Genomic DNA, 22,151 nt, shown 5'->3' with positions numbered 1-22,151 from the left:
CCAGTTTCAGTAAATGTTTGGGATTAGAGCTCTTTTTGCTATTCCTGTACAGTCAAAGTGGAGTAAGTACTTATTGCCACCTGTGTATTCATTATTTGTTGAGGAAATGTGATTGAAGTAGATACAAAACAGTATAAGGTAATTTCATTCTGTGGTGTTTGAACATCTTTTAGAGCAGACTGGAATCCAAATAAAACCATGGAAGTGAATGCTGTTCCAAGTCATGTTTCTAAGGACGCTGAGAAAGCCATTTCTGTGAAGCACTCACTTCTGCATACAGTCAATATTTAGAATACTAAATAACAACAAGATGGGCCAAGGCCCATCTTCTGGGTAATGTGGGTCTATAGTCAGCTAGCCATGCTAAGTTGGAAAGGGTAGCTGAGGAAGTCACTCAGCTTTGCTCCCATGTGCCGAGGAGATTATTGCAGGAGCTCCTTTCAGAGGACTTTGTTTGTTTTATTTGTCTTGAAGAAAGATGATCTAACACAGAAAGCTGAATCTGTAGCAGGTTGGAAACAGGATTCATCGAGTGTTCGTTTCTCAGGCAGTTTATGACCCTGTATTAATGTTCTCCAACTCAGAGGAAATGACTGAGGGTACGTCCCCTACTTGTGAGTAATCTATTCACAGAGATTTTTGTTTCATCTGAATTTAGGAGGTGGTGTTAACTAGTTTGCAGTTTGTAGGATTATGAATAATATCACATAGTTCATGGAACTGAAGATGTCCCTGGGGGGGGGGTGAGCATATAGCTCAGCTGATAGAGCATGTCCTAGCACACCTGAGGTCCTCGGTTTAAGAGACAAACAGCAATAACAACGAAAAAACCAGGCAAGGGGGTGAGGTGACACACTCTGGTAATTGTAGCTATAGCCTGGCCCAGGAACCCTCCTCTACAAACAAAAACCACCACTAACAAAAACAGGCCCAGCACACCGCCCTTTGCATTTAGTAAGCAAACCTTACTTTCCACTTAAGAAAAAAAAATCATTTTAGACAGCATAGATGACCACTTTATAAACTGAGTGATGGTGGCGCACACCTTTAATCCCAGCACTTGGGAGGCAGAGGTAGGTGTATCTCTGTGAGTTTGAGGCCAGCCTGGTCTACAGAGCAAGTTCTAGGACAGAAAAGCCCTGTCTTGAGGGAGAAAAAAAGGAAAGAAAAAGATAGCTACTTTGTAAGGCATGTATCTCCCTAGGGGATTGTATTATTTATTAAAGTATACTTATAAATATTAACATCTTGAGTTGGGACTGAATATATGTGTACTTAGAAGATATTAAGTTCTGGTTGACTTCTCTTTTAAATGTAAACTGTTTGAGAGACTTTCAAGATTTTAGACACTGTCTATGAATGTGTGTAATTATGAAACCTGTATGTGTAGGGAAAATGCCATTTTACAGGGATAGCTGGAAGCGTTAACACCACTGCCATATGGTGGTCAGTAGAAGTGGAAGAGACTCTGTAAGAAAACTCCGAGGAACTAGTTGATTATGTTCATTTTTTCTAGTCTTAAAAGGGGCTTAAATTTTGTTTTTTATTAATGTTGAAATTTAGTGATTCACTGTCCCTAGACTCTTATTCTCTTGCTTTTGGCTGCTATGTCATTTTGGCCATAAGTTAAGTTTTATGAGTTTAGTGGTATAGGTTTAACTAATTCTAAAAGGTAGCCGTATTTCATTGCATCTGTTTTTTAAATAATTTGCAATCACATTATGAAATATACAATATGAGTATAGGCAAAAATCAAAATTGATCTTGAAAATGAAAGTCTTACCTGAGATCATCAAGTTCATTCTATCCAGTGTTATTGATTATTTAAATAATGATGCTTTAAAGTTTTGGTAGTGCTTTTACGTCTGACTTCATAAGTAGATATTAGAGTGTCTTTACCTTTTGGTGAAGGAGTTTATTGTCAGACATAAAGGGTGCTTGCACCTTTATTTACATTTCAGTTGAGTTTCTGCACTTTTCCTTCTTTTTTTCCCCTCTGCTCTGTGATCCATTTCTGTCTTAATAGGGTGGCTGACAGTTCTTTTCAAGTGTACTTAGAAAGGCAGGCAGCTCTTTTCATAGTGTGTATAAGGGTCGCGCTTCTGGTTTTTAGTTTGAATTTGATACTGCTTCATGAATCGCTGGGTATGAAAGATTAGGAAGTAGGTCCAATGGTCAGATTTTACCTGCCCACCCGGACTTTGCCCTGAGGTCAAACTCCTGATATTTGCTGCACTGAATAGAGGAGCTGATGACAAGTGTGAGTTGGTACAAAAGGAAAGTTAGAACCATATCAAAGCTGAAGGCAGAGAACTGGGACTCAGTGAGAGACTGTAGTTAAAAGATAGAGCATCAGGAATGCCCTCCTCTAAAGAAAGGAAATAGCTGACCTGTGAGTGAAAAGACTTTATCATCCTGCCAGTCACAGACTTGCTAATGGAAGCCAGTTATCTCAACAACATCTTAAGACTTACTAGCCTAACAGACAGTGTGGAGGATTAGCGGTCCTGGTGCTGCTGCCTGGCCAATTTAAACAAGCCATTTAAACACGATTTGTACGTGTAAGATTTTCTTACAAATAAGAGTTGTCATCTTCCTGTATGAAATTAAGTCTCAAAATGATGGTATTTTATATACTTATTGGTCTTGCCTTTTTTTTTAAATTCAAAGGTATTTTAAAAAAATCAAGTGAACTTAAATATGTGACATTCTTTTGATAATTTACAAAAACCTTAAAGTTTGAAGACTATTTTACTGTAAGATTGTGTGTTTAATATATAGTGTTCAGAGGCAACTCATTTCTAATACAGTAGCAATATTTCACTAAATATCACTGGAAATGAAATATCACATACAAATATATTTTCCTGGTTAGCTAAGATTGTATTTTAACCACAGAAACTTTAACATTTTGCCATTTTGATGAAAAAGTTTAAAGTATAGCTTTTTGGCGTGGTTCTTACAGCTGAACATCCCTGGCTTCCCTGATGCTGGCATTAAATCTTATTTAGTGAGTGCTATGTATTTTTCTGGTGAGTTTCTTCAGCTGACAAGATACTGCTTCATTTGAACCTTCTTTGGATAGTATGTAGAGTTTTAAAATGATTGAGAGGTTGAATAGTAAGGTGGAGTTATAGCTAACCAAACAATCTCTTGCCTCAAAATAAATGTTGACTGAAGTTTTCTCATCACCCTTGAACAGTATTTGCTGAAGTATCTTTCTGGGAGCATTGATTTCTTATGATGAAAAACGTTTCTTCAAAAAAGGTTTCCAAACTGGGAGTATAACTCTGTTGTAGAACACTTGCCTAGGAATAGGTGAGGCCCTGGGCTGAATACGAGCACTAGGAAACAGAAGGATGTCCAACCCATATCAGCTTGAGAGATATAGGAAACACTTTATCTTTTATTTAATCTTTCAGAGACTAACTCGGTACATTAGAATTTTAAACATAAAAATTCTGCAGCAGCTTAGCATTTTCTAAGCACCCCACAGAACTTTTGCCTTGCTTATTTTGGGATGCATTACATGAAACATCTGTCTGAAATGCTGTCTTAAGAATGACTCTCTAGATGTCTATCTCTGATGGGGGCCAACATATTTTAAACTAATGACTTTGCTGAAAATATGAATTAGATGTATTGTTGTATAAAGCTAGAGAAGTTACTAATGACAGAGAAGACAAAATCAAAAGGTTCTGAGAACTTTAGAGCCCCCCCCCCCAATGATACAGGCTATTGTCATTGTTTTGGGTTGCCACCAGAGCTAGATGGGAAGACTCTGTTGCTGAGTGTGCAACACCACCTGCTTTGGTTGCAGTACTGGAGAAATCCAGAAAGCTGGAACTGAGCCAGAAGCTTCCTCTGTGCAGGTGTCTTCATAGCACCTGCAGGTGCTGTGCATGTGGGCTGTTTTCCCTATGGACCCTGGGAGCTACTAAACCAACCTTCCAGAGAAGATGTGTCCACTAGTGCAATAGTCTAGACCACTAGGGGGTAGCTAACTACTTTCTTTCTTAAAAAAAAAAAAAAAAGATTTATTTTTATTCTCTGTGTGTGTATCTGTGTGTTTGTGTAAGAGTGTCAGATCCCCTGGAAATGGAGTTACAGACAGTTATGAGCTGTCATTTGTGTGCTGGGAATTGAACCTGGGTCCTTTGGAAAAGTGGTTAGTGTTCTTAACTGCTAAGCTATCTCTCCAACCTTCACTAACCACTTTCTGATTGGAATTTTTAGCTGCTCTTCTAAAGGACCTGGGTTTGGGTCCTAGCATCTATATGGAAGTTTACAGTCATCTGTAATTCCAGTTTCATGGGTCCAGTGCCTCTTCTGACCTCAGAGGGTAGCTAAAGATTGTATTTTAATATGATTTGCTATTTTGTTGAAAATGTTAAAAATTTCCAGATTGTAGCTTCTAAGCATTTTTCTTACAGTAAATTGAACATCCCTGGCCACACACCCCTGAGTGCCAGAAGAGGGCTTGGACTCCTGAAGCTCTCTATTGTTATTATTATTTTAAAGCATTTTATTAGCATCAAATGTGTGGTTATTTTTTCCTTTTTATTGTTTTTATTGAGCTATATATTTTTCTCCACTCCTTTCCCTTCCTTTCCCCTCCCCTTTTACCCTTTCCCATGGTCCCCATGCTCCCAGTTTACTCAAGGGATCTTGTCTTTTTCTGCTTCCCGTGTAGATTATATCCATGTATGTCTCTCTTTACTATTGGTCGGATATATATATGGCCTCAATTATTATGATTTTCTTTATCTCTTCTAGGGTTAGGCCCTATTTTTAAGTACTTGATTTGGGGCAACAAGAGAAAAGTATTGGCCATTTCTTAAAACTAGATAGAGATTTCAGAGAGAATACAAATTGTGTAAAATATATTTAGATCTCTTAGATCTTTCTTTTTAATCATTGCTAGTATCAGTATTGGTGTTTTGCCTTCATATATGTATATGCACCACATGTGTGCTTGGTGTTCACAGAGGCCAGAAGGGGTCATTCGACTCCTGAAAAATTGAACTTAAGATGGTTGTGAGATGCCATGTTGGTGTTGAGAATGGAACACAGGTCCTCTGGAAGAGCAGCCAATGTTTTTAACTTCTGAACCATCTTACCAGCCCTTAACAGCATCTTTTTAAAATGTATACTGCTGAGTTGTCTTAGCTAAGGGTTCTATTACTATGATAAAGCACCATAACCAAGACAGCTTATGGAGGAAAAGGTTTATTTCACTTAGACTTCCAAATCACAGTTTGTCATTGAAGAAAGTTATTGCAGGAACTCAAAAGAGAGCAGGAACCTGGAGGCAGAAGCTGATAAAGAAGTGATGGAGGAATGCTACATACTGGCTTGCTCTTCATGGCTTCTTCAGCCAGCTTTCTTCTAGCACCCAGGATCACCAGCCTAGGGTTGGCAGCACCCACAGTAAGCTGGGCCATCCAATATCAATCATTGGTCAAGAAAATGCACCCAGAATTGCCTATCAGCTGAGGTCCCCACTTCTAGGACAGTATATATTCAGGAAAATCATGGTTCTGCTGACTTTGCACAAAGTGGAAAAAAAAAGTAATGCTCAGGTCATGAATGAAGGCTTGACCCCTAAGCCTCACTCACTGCCTCTTGCCAGTCACGACCCTTCCCTCTCAAGCCCCCGTCGTTTCTGTTGCTGTATAACTTGAGCCTGATTTTGAGGTTTGTATGCATTAAACTGTGCAATGTAAGTTTGTGATTTTGCCTTCTTCCCTTCAGTGTTGTGTTTGTGTAGTGTATGCGTGTTGTTATGTGCAGCTGTGGCTCATTCATTCTCTTTGCTGTGTAGTTTATCCTTGTACAAATATAGCTGCCAGTTCATATATTCTATTATTGGCAGACATGTGAATTGATTCCATACTTGCTTTCATAAATAGTAAAAACACATACATTTTTGTATGCCATGTAGTGAACATATACATACATTTCTGGGCAGGCATTTGTCTAGGAATTATTGAGCCGGGGAATGTGTATATGTAAACAGTTTTAGTCGAGACTGTAGAGCAGTTTTCCTAAGCAGTTGTGTTACTTTATATTTTGTTGAAGAGCACAGAAAAGTTGCTCACTTGTCATCACTTGGTATTGTCTGCTTCTTCCTTTTTTTAATATTTATTTATTATGTATACAATATTGTGTCTGCCTGCAGGCCAGAAGAGAGCATCAGATCTCATTTCAGATGGTTGTGAGCCACCATGTGGTTGCTGGTAATTGAACTCAGGACCTTTGGAAGAGCAGGCAATGCTCTTAACCACTGAGCCATCTCTCCAGTCCCTGCTTCTTCCTTTTTAACCACTCCCTGGACTGGACAGTTTGACCACCAAATTCTTCTCAAACTATTCCATAAAACAGAAAAAAGAAAAATAGTACTAAAGATATTTTATGAATTCAGCATTGTTTTGTTTTGATACGGTACTTGCTAGTTTTATGTCAACTTGACACAAATTGGAGTCATCTGAGAGGAGGGAACCCCAAATGAGAAAATACCTCCATAAGATTGGGCTGTAGGGAAACTGGTAGGACATTTTCTTAATTAGTGATGAATATGAGAAGACCTGGCGCAGTATAGGTGGTGCTACCCCTGAGCTGATCCTGGTTTCTGTAAGTCTGAGCAAGCCAATAGCAACACCGCCCCCATGGCCTCTGTATCAGCTCCTGCCTCCAGATTCCTGCCTTTACTGCTTTCAGTGGTGAACTGTGGTGTGGAAATACAAGCAAAATAAACTCTTTTCTCCCCAAGTTGCTTTTGGTTACAGTGTTTCATCGTAATGATAGAAACCATAAGACAATACCAAAATTAGATGAGGACATACCAAAAAAAGGAAACTGCAGACCAATTTCCCTGTTAAGCATAGATGTAAAACTTCCCAATAAAATGTTTGAAAATTGAATTTGAAAACATAGTAAGATGATCATACCCATGACAAGATAGTTTCCTTCTGGTGATGCAAGATTGGTTCACCATCTACAGATATGTAATTTAGCACATAAATAGACTTAAGGACAGAAAGCACGTGGGCATCTCAGTCATTAAAGAAAAAGCCATCAATAGAATTCAACATCCTTTCATGATAAAAAAAAAATCCTGAATAAACTAGGAATAAAAGGACCATACCTCAACATAATAAAGGCTGTATATGATAATCTGCAGCCAACCTTACACTAATTGGGGGAGCTGGGTGTTGTATTTCCCCTAAAATCTGCAAGGAAACGGGATGCCCACTCTTTCTACTCCTTCAATCTAGTTCTTGAAGTTTTAGCCAGAGTGATAAGACAAGAGGAAGAAATAAAGGGAAGAACTCAAATGACCTTGTTTGTAGATGACATTATCCTTTACTTAAAAGACGCTAAAAGCACCATTAGAAAACTAGTAGACCTGATAAATACGTTCAGCAAAGTAGCAGACAATACAGTCAACATACAGAAATCAGTAACATTTTAGTAGCTTTTCTATATCCCAATAATGAGTTTTCCAGACAATAAATTAGAAGAAAGAAAGGGAGTTGGCAGGGGAAGACAAACTCACATACCTAAGGAGTAAGCTTAATTAAAGAGGTAACACTCCTGCAGTGAGAATGTTAGATACTGAAGAAAGAAATTGAAGCAGGCATAGAAAGACCATGAGTACTCATGGATAGGCAAAATTAATTTTGTGATAGTATTACCAAAAAATGATCTATAGATTCAGTGCAGTCCCCACCAGAATTCTAGTGGTATTCTTCACAGAGGTAGAGAACAATCCTAAAATCATATGGAAGCACCAAAAACAAATCCCAGAATAGCCAAGATAATCCTTAGCAGACAGAGTAGTGCCAGAGATATGCCAATAACCAACCCTGAATTATCTCACAGAGGTACAGTAACAAAATAGCATAGCACTGGCATAAAAGACATGTAGACCAATGGGATAGGAAAGAGGATCCAGCACGCTAAAGGCTTGGGAAAGCTTACTGAGCTCTCTCTCTGCCAAACTAATTTGGATGCAAATTTATTAATATGCTGCAAAGCAGTGTTTTGTGTGGCACAGCTTGGAAACGGACTTACTAAAGCCACTGTCACATTGCATATAGGACCTTAGAATTGTCTCTTATAACTGAGGGTTGTGGTGGCGCATGCCTTTAATCCCAACACTCAGGCAGAAGCAGGCAGATCTCTTTTAGTTCGAGGCCAGCCTGGTACATAGTGAGTTCCAGGACAACAAGGGTTATGTTTTAAAAGAAAACAACAATAACAAAAAACTCCACACAGTTATAATTGTAAGTAGATATATTTTAAGATCGATATGAACTCTTTAAGTATTAAAATGCAAATAACACAAAATGGTTTTCAAAACAATTTGTTGAACTTCCTTTTTCTAAGCATTCAGAGGACTTTACGAAAGATGATAATTGCTAGAGGATTAATGCTGCTTAGAAGCAGCAAACCAGGCAGTCAGTTACACAGAATAACTTGTCTTTAAGAAGCATGAAATGGCAACATGGGATTGCTTGTGAAGAATGAAGGGATTTAAGCGGGAAATTAAAATCCTAGTTCATGTACTCTTCAAATCCCAGTAGATATCATATTTCTCACTGAATCATCAGCCTGTGGTTATTAAGCTACATTATGCATGCTTAGAGAGAAATAATGAATATGTTCAGAAGTATATGTCTTTCCTTACTAATATTCCTCTTATAAATGAAATGGGAAAAAATGGAAGGTGTAGATATTTTTATAAAATGATCAAAGTGCTTTTTATATTTTTCTCATTGTTAAAAATGTCTTATACTGTTAAAAAGGAAATAGCGTTTGAAGTGATATTTTTGCATGTAATGACATATTTCCTTAAGACAGACTGCCTAGTAATTGCCAAATTTAAATCCTTAAAACAAAACCAGAACTTCCAGAAATAAATAGTATTGCTATTTAAGGGTATTATAAATATGATGAAAAAGCAGTTAAACTTCCTTGGTGCTTACAGAATTTCTTTGCCCAGGTGGCTTATTTTGCATGTTAACTGAGTCACAGACACCTTATGTATGGAGAAAGAAGAAACATGGAGTTTTATTTGGTGGGTCTCTTTACCTGATCCCAGCTCCTTCTGCCATGTCAGCAAGCAACCCTCTCAAAACCCACCAAAACCCAAAATAATTGTAGTATGATATAGTTCATGCCAGTCTTCACAGAGAAAATATAAGACTTTTTCTCGCTTCACACCTTAGTGTTGTTCACACGTCAGTGATGTACATGCAGTTTTGGTTTTTGTTTGGGTTTTTTATTTTTATTTTTATTTTTATTTTATTTTTTTTGAGATAGGGTTTCTCTATATAGTCCTGGTTATCCTAGAACTTGTTCTGTACACTAGTAGTCCTTGAACTCACAGAGATCCACCTGCCTCTGCTTCCCGAGTGCTGGGATTAAAGGCATGTGCCGCTACACCTGGCAAGTTTATTTGTATATTCATTTATCTTTTTAAATTTCTGTTGTTTTGAGAGTATCTGGTATGTAGTACAGGCTGCCCTGGAACTTGCTATGTAGCCTGTGCTAGTCTCAGCCTTCAAAGTGCTGGCATTACAGTCGTGCACCACCGTGCCAGAGGCTTCTCCCATCTGACCACTTTATATTACTACTTTACAAAGCTCCATTAGGGGTGATTTGTGGATTTTTATTGCTTTACTTTCTTTAGACTTTAGCTCATGGAGAGATCAGTTACAGATAGGATCCCGTTGCAGAGTACTTTAGTCATAGAATCTAACCTGGAAATGATGAGCTGTTTTCCTTAGGTTCATTCAGAGTTTTGTGTGGCTCTTTCTGAGAAGCCTAGTGTTTCCATTTCAGAGGAAATAACGTCTGACCTAAAAATGGTATCTAACCACTACTACTGTAGAGGAACTAAACGCTGGTCAGATTGAGCCAGCTCACCGAGAACTGCTAGAGCGTCAGATGTTTCTTTGTGTGTTTACAGATGTTTGAGCACATGCTCTGCCTGCTGTTGCAGTGCTGGGAAACCATGGTTCCTGAGACAGGCAGAAATGCTGTTCCTATAGTTTCATTTCTGTTTTCAAAATTCCATGTTAGAAGGTGATCCACAACAGGCAGTGATGATTTCAAATCGCTTTAGATGGAACTTCAGAGCTGCCAGATGGTATGAGAAAAGTCAAACACGTTCATGTCATTGTGGCTGGGAGTGTTTGGACAGTACACACCTATTGATCAGGAACTCCTCTTTAAGGAAATGGCCTTTGAGCAGATCCCTGAATGAACTGGGAAGATGTGAGGGTATAGAAAGTGCAGTCTTACGGTGTGCCAAAGGACAGAAAATTGGTAATGTTTGTGGCTGTTATGTCGTGAGCCAGGGGAAGAGGTACAGATGACACAGGAAGATTATCACACGGAATATCCACGTAGGACTTTGGAAAGGAACTTAGGGTAAGTGTGATGGGAATTAGCCAAGGTACTTGAGTGAATATCTTTTTTTTCTTTGTTATTTTTGGGGGGCTATTTGTTTGTTTTCTTGAGATAGGGTTTCTCTGTGTAGCTCTGGATGTCCTGGAACTCACTCTGTAGACCAGGCTGGCCTCGAACTCACAGAGATCCACCTGCTTCTGCCTCCCAAGTGCTGGGATTAAAGGCATGCACCACCATTGCTGGCTTGAATAGTTATTGTTCTAACTTACATTTTGAAAGATTATTCTGATTGCTTTAAGGAGAATAGATGTTTAAAAAGACAAAATTAGAATCAGAAGTAATAATAAAGTTACTTTGATATTCTCAGATAAAGATGATTGAGTCAGTGTTGCATATTGATAACATGATCGACTATCTCACAGTGATGTCATTATATAGACTCACAATTTTTATTTTAAGTATTGCAAATAGTTTAGTTTGTCCTGAACAACTTGTTTGTTTTTATCTCAGGAATAGTATATTTTCTAATTAACTCTATTTTTTTGAGCAGAAAACATGGTGTGTAGTACAGCATCCCTTACATTCTGTACTCCCATCATCTTCTCTCCAGTGCTCACTGTCCCCTGGCCCTGGATTTTCTTGGTTAGTCTGTTGTATAGAGCTTGCACTGTGTTTGTCATTTGCTGTAAAGCCCTTTTGGAACAATGATTTATAAATAAACATTTGTTGAGGGGAATTCTAAAACTTTTTGCAGTCAGGAGCTCTAGATATAGATGGATTTTCTCTACTTTTTACTGAATAAATATTTCTTGAGTTCCTCAAATAGTCAAATAGTAAAGAAGTACAAGTATGCAGTAGACATAAGCCGGGCCCGTGGTAGATGGTGTATACCTGAAACCTGAGCCCTTGGTAGGCAGACTGGAAGGCTGTAAGTTTGAGGCCAGCCTGGGCTGTGCTCTTCAGGTACAACAAACAAAGACTAGACTATTTGAGAGATGAGTTAGTTGGTGTCAGTGAAGACAGTATTATCTTAGCGAAAGGACAGACACTTGAAAAGTGTAAACAGAAAGCTACTTGAATGGCTTGCTAGTAAGAGTGCTATTGGAGAGGACACCAGAAGCTGCATAGGCTCCTGCCTCTCTCGTTAAGTATGGCACGACCGTAGAAAACAGTTTCTTGAACTATGTCAACTGTTGGTTTAACAGAAAAAGGTGTACAGTTTACTTCTGGGAGAGATTTTTTTTCCTGACATGCTTACTTGCCGTTACTAAAGTCAGTGACTTGTGTGACACTTACAAAGACCATCTACTGATTGAGTCATCAGCTGCCCTCATGCTGTACCTAGCATATTTTATCAAAGCAGTGGCGGGGTGGTGGCCTTGGTGAAGATAGTGGTGAACTATTTGGAGCTGGCGTTTCTCCCACCAGTGCTGCTTGAGAGAGGAAATACCTTGGACATCCACCTACTTGTTCTCTTTATCCTCCTCACCTCTTCTCTTCTACCTTCCTATGCACAGACCATACCCCCAAATAATTACAGACTGCAAATTTTAGGAAAAAGGCTCTGTCCATCACCAGGGAAAAATAGAAGACTCCTATAAGTTTACAGGACTCGAATTGCATTTGACGCGAATAACCTTGGATTCTTTGTCTGGGGACATGAACAAGTGTTGGAGGTTATGAAGGACATGTTTGGCCAGAACTCTTGCCATGGAGACTGGGTGTCTGCCAAGACTTCACTTTGAAATCTCTGTCTTCTGTTTCTAGTCTTAAGGCATCATAACATACCATTCTTTTGCCGCTAGTCTATTTTATTCTCTTGTGAAGAAGTTACTTTTAAATAACAATTATTTCCACTATAATTAAAAATAAATCTTCTTTTGTTTGCATTGTATTTGTTATTATATTGTATATACACCCTGCTTGCTTAAACTTGTCCACATAACTCCTTCACAGGAACTTGCTTTAGAAGTTTGAAGTCTTTGACTTCTAATGAGATTTGCCCAAGTTGTAGTATCTAAATGCTTGACTAGCTACAACAGCGGGACCATAAGCTGTATACACAGCTCCTCCAGCAAGCTTTTTATTCTTAGACAATTCTAAAGTCATCTGAAGTGCCAGAGAATTAAAGGTAGAGACATTGGAGTTTACTCCTGAACATAACAAGACCAGACATCTCACAGAGTTTACCTTAAGGTCCAGATATTAGGAAAGTATGCTGCCATTGGGAAAGCTTAGATGATGAAGGATTAGTTTGAACCTAAATGGCTTTTGCCCTTTTTCTTCTTTGTGTTTCAGTGTCATTACTGTAGAAGATCGTGGTTTATGTTTAAATATATAGGTGACTTATACTCATACCTTCAACTATTAATATGCATTTTAAACTCAGGTTTGTAACTGTTATTTTAAGAACTAAGTTCAAGCTGCTGTATTGTGTGGGCAATTATTTTTTGAGGTAAAACATATTTTCTCTCTCTGCTGATAACTGAACCAAGGACTTTATCATACTAGGTGTATGCTTTACCACTGAACCATGTCTCTAACCTAGTTTCTCATTTTAAAACAATTGCATATCCATAAGAAGTTACAAGCAGTTCCCAGCACACTTCCCTTGTCTTTCTCCAGTGATCACTACAGTGTGATTATCAAGGTCAGGGAACTGTTCAAAAGCTCAAACAAAGAGAAAGCTCTCATTTCCCCCCTTCTCTTTAGTCTCTTGGAGTAATTGGTTTGTTTTCTTCCTCACCCTTTATAATTTGCACGTACTGTGAACACACTTAAGCACGTGCTTGTGGTTAAACTTTGTTTTGCGATAGGATGTCACTGAATGTAGCCCAAGCTGGCCTCAGATTTGACTTTCCTACCCACGGCTCCTGAGTGTTGGGATTACAACCATGTGCCATCACACCTGTCTTAGTCATTTTCTTTGCTCGCAGAATGACTGGGGTCATTTATGTTATATAATAATTAACATTTTAAATGCAGTGTTTTGTTATTTTATGTTGATAAATATAAATCGATTTAATTCTCATGCTGTCCTGTAGTATGAACACAACATAATTTATTGAAGTATATGTCCTTGTTTTTAGGCATCGTAGGGTCTCAAGATTTTCACTATAAGTAATGTTGTACATAATATCCTTATATAGTGGGCAATTATGACTATTTCAGAAACCTTCAGATGTAATATTTCTATATGCTGTCAAAAGTGCACCAATCATTTCAAACAGAGTTACTAAGCAATATGACAATAAAATTAATAGATATGTGGAAAAAATACACTATGTAAGTATACAGTTGACAGTCATAGACTGTTCTTGATTTATAATGTAAACATTATCATTCTGCATGTTTGCAGGAGTTTGGGGGGAAAACAGTGCTGGGGATCAAATACAGGTAAGCACTCTACTACTGAACCATATTCCCTAGATTATTAGATTGATTTTTAGATAAATTTTTAGTATGCCCCTATAGACGAAAAATTATAAACCAGTACGGCCATAAGTCACATTTTGGTGTAACATTTGTCGCAGTCCAGCTATGATGGGTTCATACATTCCAGGATAGGAGTGTGTAGATTAGAAATGTTAGGTAGGAGAAACAGAGATATGAGAGAAATAAGAGACATAGGATAGAACCTGGAGAGCAACTCAATGAATACTGACTACACCCACGTTTATTTTTCATATGCTTTTATACCTCAGTACAAAAGGGGGAGGGGTAAGAAGGCAAAAGACTGCTTTAACATGACACAAAGGACAACCAGAACTTGCTTCAAAACTTGAGACATCAAGCCATTTATTATTTCCTGAGTAAAGCATTTTATGTTTTTGGCAGAATATGCAGCAAACATACCCTAGACTGAGTATTCTATAGGCAGCCACTCTTATGTCAGACCTCCTATCTTAAAATAAGGAGCAGGAATAGGCTTGAGTTCTCTGACCTTTGGTTAGGGTGGAGCAGATCCACCTCTATAGGCCATCTTAATGCCCAAAACACCAAGTAACCACACCGTAGGTCAGGGTTTCTTGTTTGTAGCCACACCTGTTGTCAACAACTTTGAAAGAGTAAAAATAAACTCAAACTCTCTGACCTTTAGTCAAGGTGGAACAGGCTCACATCTGTGTTCCTTCACACAGTACATAAAATACAGTCCCATATGTAAGTGTTCTTAAGATTATCAATATCTTGTTAATTTGTTTTCATTAGTTAGGGCTGGGGAGATGGCTCAGAGGTTAAGAGCACTAACTGCTCTTCCAGCGGTCCTGACTTCAATTCCCAACAACCACATGGTGACTGACAACCATCTGTAATGAGGTTCTGGTGCCCTCTTCTGGCATGAAGGTATCTATGCAGGCAGAACAATGTATATATAATAAATAAATAAATCTTTAAAAAAGAAAGAATGAGCCAGGTGGTAGTGGCGCATACCTTTAATCTCAGCACTTGGGAGGCAGAGGCAGGGTAGATTGTGTATCGCTGTGAGTTCAAGGCCAGCCTGGTCTACAAGAGCTTGTTCCAGGATAGGGCCCCAAAGCTACAGAGAAACCCTGTCTTGAAAAACCAAAAAAAAAAAAAAAAGGAAGGGAAGAAAGAAAGAAAAAAAGAAAAGTTCCTAGAACAACCTGTCACAATAGAGGTAAAGGTTTCTGGATTTGAATGAATATTATATATGCTATCATAATTATTAAAATATTAGCCCAGGGTGACAGTATTTAACAAGAAATTCTTTTAGAAATCAGTTCACTTTGGGGCCAAAATTCCTAGTATTCATCTGTAAGTATTTTCTCAGATCAGTGAGATGATCATTGTCTTCACATTTGGGTGACCCAGAGAACTGCTCACACACCGCTAGTGTTGTGTTTTGTTTGAGCCAGGATCCCACTGTGGAGCCCTGGCTGGTCTGGAACTTGATTTGTAGACCAGGCTGGTCTCCCACTTCCGGAGATCTGCCTGCCTCTCCTTCCCAAGTCGTGCTGGGATTAAAGGTGTGCGCCTCTTTGGCACACCGCTAGCACTTGGCATCTGTGCTGGTGTGTGCATATGTGGGGGGGGGGGCGTTGTAAAAGAGCTTTTGATTAATGATTTAGGGGCGGCGACGGGGGAGTAAATTGAAGGTCAGGTTAACCACAAACTCGGCATCCTCTTGCCTCAGTGCATTCAGACACACACACTTTAGAAAATCTCGTGGCAGCCTTTGCCATTTCTCTGTGGGATGCGGTTAGACACTGCCTTTCCAGACACTCACTGTCAGCTCCTCCTCACTGACTGAAATTCCTGATTACTTAGTACTTTCTCTTCTCACTCTGCTGTCCTCTCCTTTTCACCTCCTGGTCTTTTTCTTTTTTCTTGTTTCATTTTCATTGTGTGTTGTAAGTATTATTTCCTTTGATTTCTTGTGCCCTTGCCATCTGAACTCCCCCCATTCTAATGTAAAATGACCCTCGCCTTCCACAATTTGGCAGAAAGATTTCTGTTCCCCCTCCTCCTGTTGTTCTGGGGGCACCCTCTGCTGTAGATCTCTCTAGCAGAATGCATTCTTTCATGGGCTGCATAGAGAGAAGGAGGAGTGGTGGCTCCCTTGGCTCTTCCCGCCCAGACGCCTCGTCATTCACCTCTGCCTCTAGCAGTCTCTCACCGTTAACTTCCGCAGTGCCTCTCCCCGTTCACACTCGTGCCCTTTTTTTCTTCATTCTCAGCTGATAGCCATAATTAATGAGTGCACCGCACTCTCGGGTGTGCAACTGGGTACCTCCCTTGTGTGGTCCCAATCTGCTTAAAATTCCTCCACGCTTCCTTGATCAACTCCTGACAGTACACACTCAGTTTAGATACTGTTAATAGTGTACTACGCTAGAAACAGAGATGGACTTGTCTGTATCTTTCCATGATGTCACAATTCATTGAAAAGTTCAAAAGCTATGTCAGTTTTGTTGGTTGCAATTTTCCAGGTCATCTCAATTTCCATGGATAGTGGCTTTTGGCAAGCACAGATTCTTTGATTCCATTCCTAATTACTAGCATGAATGCAGGTGACACATATTACACAGTGTGTGTGTGTGTGTGTGTGTGTGTGTGTGTGTGTGTGTGTGCGCGTGCAGCGGAGTTCAAAGAGCCCTTCCTGGAGGTAGGCAGAAGCAGAGCACTATGTGGACACAGAGAATGTGTGCAAGGGTAAGATAAGGTAGTACCAAACCTGGGTGGGGAGCTGCTGGAGGCCCGCAGAGCCAGGGAGTAGGGTTCAGGTGAGCACAAGACATGAAGGACACAGAAGTGAGGACAGGGTCTGAATGGGAGGGATAGACAGAGTAGCCTGTGTTAGCAAGCTGTGAGCTGTGAAGTACCCTACCTGTCGGTCATATGGGTGGTCAGATGACAGTCCGAGAGAATCTTTCCTTCACAGCGTTAGCTGATCTCCTCTCCATATATGGGGCTCCAGGTAAGGGTGTTGTACCATTGTTAGTCTAGTGTGTTCTACAAGTTTTCCAGCTTGCTTTTTCTGATATTAAATATGCCCTTATGTTCATGTGTTTTTTATAAATTATCAAAGTAGACAGGAAATACATGATTCCTTTATTACAGAAGAGGAAGTTGAGACCTGTCTTAGGGTTCTTATTCCTGTGAAGAGACACTAGGGTAACTCTTATAAAGGAAGGCATTTAAATGGGGTAACTTGCTTATAGTTTCAGAGGTTTAGTCCATTATTGTTGTGGTGGGGAGCATGGCGGGATGCAGATGCTTGAGGAATGGCTGAGAGTCCTACATCTGCAGGCAACGTGAAGTCAGCTGACTGTCGCACTGAGGGAAGCTTGAGCAAAAGAGACTTAAGAGCCTCCCGCACAGTGACACACTTGCCACACAAGGCCACACCGTCTAATAGTGCCACTCCCTTTGGGGGCCATTTTCTTTCACAGCACCACAAGACCCAGGTTATAATTAAGACCCAGGAATTAAATGGTTAATTCCTGATGCAGGTAGCTTTAGTTTTTGCAACTTGGTTAGATAGGAATTTAATAAAGCATAAGCAATTGGTAAACAATATTGGTGCTTATTACAGAATGTTTCCAGAGCTATGAGCAGTAAATGTCTGTTATTTGTTTGTTGAGAGAGTTTATATGTGTAGCCCTAGCTGTCCTGAAATTCATTCTGTAGACCAGGCTGGCCTGGAACTCAGAGATCCACCTGCCTGTCTCCCAGTGCTGGGATTAAAGGCATGTGCCACTATGTCTGGCAAAACCTTAATTCTTAAGCATTATCTTATTCCAGTGAAGTAATCAAATTGTTGCTGGTAAGGGGACAGAGACACAACTACATGTTGTCCCCTCAGCAGCCTGAGGAGTTCCTTAGACAAACTGGGATTCCATTGCTTTGATGGAGAGAAGAATTTTAGGACTATCCAGTATGGTGAAGCAGAGTTAGAGATTATATCAAAGGCATTTTATATTTGATATAGACGTGAGCATGAGGGTTGGAGAAAGAGAGGCACCCAGAAAGAAAGACATGTCCAAGGGTAGGCTTCCCGGAGGAGAGTAGGGGAAAGGAAGATGTGCTCAGCTGTGGGTGTGGCGCCTCAAGAATAATAATCAACTGACTTAATATTACCCAGATGTGCCATTTTTGTGGCTCAAGTTACATCTCAAAAAGTTGCTGTGAACCTGCATGGGACTGACTTAGGCCCTCTGCTTGTATCATACAGTCGTGTAGCTTGGTCTTCTTGTGTGACTCCTAAGGGTGGGAGTAGGGACTCTCTCTGACTCTGTTCTATACTGAAAAGAAATGGAGGAGGAGTAGGTAGGTGGGGGGAGAGGAGGGAGATGAGACTAGGAGGAAAGGAAGGAGGGGAAACTGTGGTCAGGATGTAAAAACAAACAAACAAATGAGTAAATAAATAAATAAATACAAAAAAAGTTGTTTAAAAAAATCTTCCTCATCCTTCTCTCACTTTCAGTGAGATTCTAAGGTGGCCCTGGGTGTCATTGGACGGAATCATAATCTGATAGAGTCACTGGGCTTGCACAAGGGCCTCCCAAATCCACATCTTTCCTGGACTGGGGTTTTTGGTGGGAGTCCTAGAAAACTGTAAATTTGTAACTGTGGAGAGAGAAAGACCTTGTTGTGTTGTGATTCTTGCTTCTCTGCTGGCTGAGGGGCTTCTTTCTGCTTCTTGTGTCTCCTAATTTCCCTCTTTCTATCCTGCCTTAAGATAAGCAAGTAGAGTTTTATTAGGTAAGAAAATGGAGGGCTTGAGATTCTAAAAACTTTTCTAACTTCTACCATTCTGGTGCACCATAACTAAATATGAGATACTTAAAAATTATTCCTTAAAAAATGCTGACTTGTTTTAAGTTGTAATGTTCATCAAATCTTTCCTTAAATCATAGTCTCTTAATTATCCCAGACTCTTACCAGGAAGTTTTACTTTTAATATTTTATGAATTTTTTCAGACAATCTGTAAAATACTTAGAAGATAACTTCCACCATTTTTCATGTTTCTCTCTTCTGTTCTTTGTTCTCCTCTTAATTATTAAGAACCAGGCCGTAGCTCCTCACCTGTGTTGAGGGCACTGAGCCAGGCATTGTTTCTGTTCTTACAAAGAAGAGACTGGGGCTTGAATGTTTTCTGATGGCCTAGTGTGAGCTGTTTATGCAAGGTAGCAATGGAAACAATTATCCTAACAGGATGACACAGCCTATTAGGCTTAGAATGTCCTGATTTCCTGTTTAGGTTATCCAGAGGTCAGATGCAGGCTTATCTTCCCTCTCTGCAGTCCACATGATAGAGTGTGGTAGAACTTGGATCATAATCCATTGATCTGCATTTTTCCTCCCAAGAAAGTAAGTCCTTCCCTTTCTGTTGTTGGTATTTTTAAGCTACAGCCCTTAGTGAGGGTGTGGAGCCCGTAGCTACATGCCAATAGCTGCTTCCTAACTCAGCTGTGTCTTCAAGTACCTTTGTCACAATGTTGCAGAGTTGTCTCTTACCTCTCTGGAATCTGTGACTAAGGACTGGGCCTAACATAAGTCTTGTCTCCATGCTGTGAACACTGCCTTAATGAATCAGACTTAGTAATTTGCTATCTGCTTTTTTACCCTTTGTATTTCATTATGCTCGAGGGTATGGAAAGACATTTCTCTTTAAAACAGATCAAGCAGCAAGTGTTCTGACATGTTTTTCAAGCAAATCATTATACCTGACAAATGATAGTTACGTATACAATCAGATCTGGAAGTAAACGGTTAATTTGGGTTAATAAATAAGTGTCTTTTAGGTTCAAGAAAAGTAAATATATATTTTAAATTGCTCGAGTAAAGTCAATAAAATCTATTACAGAAAAGAATAAATGGCTGAGGATTCGGGTCCCTTAAATATAAAATAATGGACTATTCACTGTGTGTACGTGTATGTGGCCTACTGTTGTGCTTTAGCGCCAGCCGTAATACTCTTTCTGTTACACAGGGGCCATGAAGTGCCTGTTTTGTTAATGTCTATTACCCTGTCTTTGGTAGTCAGCTCACTTTGCATTCGTTCTGGACTCCAGCACAAATGGTAAAGTCTGGCCACAGCTGAGACCTTCTCTCTAAAGCGTAGCATGGATAGTCTGATCTTTGCCTTTGGCTGAGGAGCTCTCCCAAGGGTTAGTTGAAGCTGAGTCCCCCACTGTAGGTGTGCACCCTCTTCTTCCTACGGCAGTGGGGATGGCTTTACTTAGTTTCATCTGTAAACACCTTCAGTTCCATTTTTTGTTTTGTTTTTTTGAGACAGGGTCTCATATAGCCCAGGCTTGTCTCAAAGTTGCTATGTAGCTGAGGGTGGCCTTGGCCTCCTCATCCTTCTTCATCTACCTCCCCTGCGCTGGGATTATAGGCATGTGCTACCATGCCTTGACTCTGAGTTCCGTTTTAAACAAGGAAATGATAAGATGCCATTCAGACATTTTGGTGTCGAAAGTATTTAGTTTTAATTTTAGTTTAGTTTATTCCCTTAAGCCAGAATCAGCACTCATATGACAAAATATAAATTTTATTAGACTTACTAAAATTTTAGAGTAAAACATATGTGACTCATTTTATTGGGGATTAAATTAACCCAGGTATTAGATTCTCCACATTTTCTTGTACTTTTTTGTAAATCACAGCCATTATCTCACATGGGGAGTGGGGATTAATGGAACACACACTTAGATTCTTTTAGATGTGGAAAAATAGTTGTTCCCGTTAGCCCTTGTTTCTTAGCACTCACCGTGAAGAAGCACACAGAGCAGTTTCCAGCCTGGCTCACCCTGAGCACAGAAACGTCAGCCGTCTCCCTCCTCGGCTGGTCTAGAGGGTCTTCCTGCACTGCTCGAGTTCTTCCAGACTCAGTTCACACCGTTGACCGTAGTTCTTCAGTGCTGCGGTTAATCAAAATGATTCATCAGAAAGAATCGCAAGTCTAGCAAGTGCCTCTTGCGGTTCGAGGTTTGATGCTTTAGAACCGGACTCTTTGAGCTTCGTGTAAAGCTTTGCCTTACGTAAGTGCAGCAGATGATGTAATGAACCTGGACAGAAAATTAAATATGTGACCAGCAGTGTTTATTTGGCATGTGAGGTGGTGCCATCATGGATTTACAGAGGGGAATCTCAGAAGTAAAGCTTTGGTTTTGAAAAGCTCTCCATATCTATCGCACATGTTAAACCATTACTTACGCAATCTAACTTTCAGAATGATAATATATTACTAAAATTTCAGAGTTAAGTAACTGTTTTGGTAGTTTTTGCTCTGTGTGTAGAGGTACATATTTAAAAGAAACAAAAATTTTAATCTTCAAAAAATTGTACATAAATGGTTATTGATGATAGCTAAACTGAAAAGAGCTGAATGTTCTTCAGCTGATTATTAGAGAAAGTGTGATACATGGAATATAATTCATCAACAACAGACAGGAAGTGCTAATTGCTGCTACAATATAAGAATAACTAAGTAAAAATAAGCCAGTTAAGAGAGACCACATCACAGGCTTGCCTTTTACTGCAGTAACTGCTGATAGCTGCGGGGCAATGGATATATGAAAACCACTGATTTTAAGTGGGTGAATTGTACAGTACAGCTCAAAACTACTTTTTAAATTTTTTAAATGATGTATTTTTAATTATATTAAAGTTACAAAAATTAAAAGAGGAAATTTTTGAAATAGCTGTTATAAATAGAAAGGTTGCCTAAGTAAGGTAAGCTCTTCATGTGATAGCAGTATATGTCTGAAATTAGCAAAGGCAAGTCTGAGTTAGTGTTGTTCTTCTGAGAGTCGGCGCAGGGGCAGTGAACTCTTAGTACTATGATATGTTCCATATCTAATCTATGATTTATTATTTGCTGGTATTATTTTGAAAAAAAATTAATATATTTACTACAGCATACAACTTATACATGTTTCTGATGTTGTTATTTTTTCTGCTGTACAGTACTCCATTGTGTCATTGTACCACATTTTCCTTATTCATTCTTTGGTCGAGGGGCATTTAGGTTGTTTCCAGGTTCTGGCTATGACAAACAGTGGTGCTATGAACATGGTTGAGCACATGTCCTTGTGGCACGATTGAGTATACATGTTTCTGTACATTACTTTAGCTATGACAGCCACAGGAATTTTGGCAAGTATAAGAGTTTGTAAATCTGATTGTGTTTACTTCCATTATTTGCCTCTTTCTTTGAAATTCTAAACTCACCTAATGACTGCATAACACATCATACAGC

The 22,151-nt window shown here is 39.4% G+C and overlaps 1 protein-coding gene across 3 annotated transcripts in view; it reads left to right on the top strand.

Moving 5' to 3' along the window:
* The window catches only part of Exoc6 (exocyst complex component 6), a 156,510-nt gene that overhangs the window by 125,408 nt on the left and 8,951 nt on the right, over positions 1–22,151 (top strand). The gene's annotated exons all lie outside the window — the stretch shown is intronic.

The sequence above is a fragment of the Myodes glareolus genome, chromosome 7, assembly GCF_982192425.1.
Source record: "Myodes glareolus chromosome 7, mMyoGla1.1, whole genome shotgun sequence".
In the NCBI taxonomy this organism is placed as follows: Eukaryota; Metazoa; Chordata; class Mammalia; order Rodentia; family Cricetidae; genus Myodes; species Myodes glareolus.
The sequence above is the reverse complement of the archived record's forward strand: the minus strand, read 5'-3'. Positions and strand labels throughout refer to the sequence as shown.